Source organism: Furipterus horrens, unplaced genomic scaffold, assembly GCF_987537825.1.
Source record: "Furipterus horrens unplaced genomic scaffold, mFurHor1.1.pri manual_scaffold_2, whole genome shotgun sequence".
NCBI classification, from domain to species: domain Eukaryota; kingdom Metazoa; phylum Chordata; class Mammalia; order Chiroptera; family Furipteridae; genus Furipterus; species Furipterus horrens.
This window is the reverse complement of record NW_028327172.1, coordinates 115,804,874-115,806,513: the sequence shown is the minus strand read 5'-3', so window position 1 is coordinate 115,806,513 and position 1,640 is coordinate 115,804,874. Positions and strand designations below refer to the sequence as shown.

The 1,640-nt window shown below is 35.9% G+C and overlaps 1 pseudogene; it reads left to right on the top strand.

The window, feature by feature from the left end:
• The first annotated feature begins 316 nt into the window (after positions 1-316).
• On the top strand, positions 317-1,085 carry LOC150019326 (protein YIPF5 pseudogene; annotated as a pseudogene).
• Positions 1,086-1,640: the final 555 nt, after the last annotated feature.

Genomic DNA, 1,640 nt, shown 5'->3' with positions numbered 1-1,640 from the left:
CCATTTGTATATCTCCTTTGGCTAAATATCTGTTCAAACCTTTACCCATTTTTAAATTGGTTTCTTTGTCTTTTTAAACTTTGTTTATTGTTATTTTTTAATAAACTTTATTTTTTATTTTTTCATACTTCCAGAAAAGTTGTGAAGATAGTTCAGAGTTCTCATATACCCTGCACCTAATTTCCTCTATTATTAACATCTTTACATGACTTTTGCCTGTGACACATAGCAACAGAGGCCAGTGTAGGGTCTTAAGTGAAGTTCAGGGATCAGCTAAGGCTGCTGGAGCTACTAACGCCACCTCCACATTTGATCATTTGCAACGACGGGCTTTGATCATTTAAACACAGATTATCGCCAGACAAGTTATAGGATTGAGGACCAGTCATAGCAGTGCTATAATTATAGAGGAAGTGGAGGACCCTATAGCAAACAGTATGCTGGCTATGACTCATTGCAACAAAGCCCATTTACCCCTCCAGGCGTGATGCAGCCACAACTGTCATGCAGCAGTCAGATTTTCCAGCCAGCTCCAACTATACCTCAGCCATTCTATGGAAATAACTTTGAGGATGAGCCACCATTGTTAGAATTAGGTATCAATTTTGACCACATCTGGTAAAAAACACTGACAGTGTTATATCTATTAAAAATAGCAGATGGCGGCATCATGAATGAGACTGCTCTGGCAGGTCCCATGTTTTCTTTTTGCCTTGCATTTGGAGCCACACTGTTACTGGCTGGCATACCCAGTTTAGCTATGTGTATGGGATCAGTAGAGTTGGATATCTAGGAATGTTTTGTTTATTGAACCTAATGAGTATGACAGGTGTTTCATTTGGTTGTATGGCAAGTGTCCTTGGATTTGTCTTCTTCCCATGATCCTACTTTTTAGTTTGCAGTGATATTTTCTTTGCAAGGAATTGTAGGAATTATTCTCACTGCTGAAAATATTGGATGATGTACTTTTTCTGCTTCCAAAATTTTTACTTCTGCATTAGCCATTGGGAGAACATGAACTTCTAGTAGCATATCCCTGTGCTTTGTTCTATGGAGTTTCTGCCTTAACTTATATATTTTTTTAATGAATTTATCTGTGATATGGACATTATTGGGCCAAATACACAAAAAGGACTTCAAAACCTTAAATTGGACCGGCAAACTGCTACAGTACCACTCTCATGCAGATCTAATGTTTGACTACAAGAGCAGTGGAAGTAAGCATATACCTTTTGTTTATTTTTATAGAAATCTTGAATACTATATTGGGTTTACTTGTAGTATGTTAGCTTTAAAATGTTTGCACTCATACAAATAAAAAGTGTTATTTCTTTCCCATTCCTGAAGCCTTTGAAAAACAACTTTTTTCTTTGCAAATTATATTATGATGTTTTTGATAGATTTCTATCAACTGTGGAAAACTAACCGTAGAGCTGATAATCTTTCTTAAAAACAACCCAGTCATAGTAAAGAAGATACAAGACTTATTACAGAAATATTTTCTCAAGAAATTAAGAAAGACAAATCACCTGTATTCCCAAGTCAGATGCACTTCGAGCAAAAAAGTGACCCCAATGTAGTTTATGAGTTTGTACTTCAGAAATTTGACATTCCTTTACATTATCTTATGGAATTTTTGC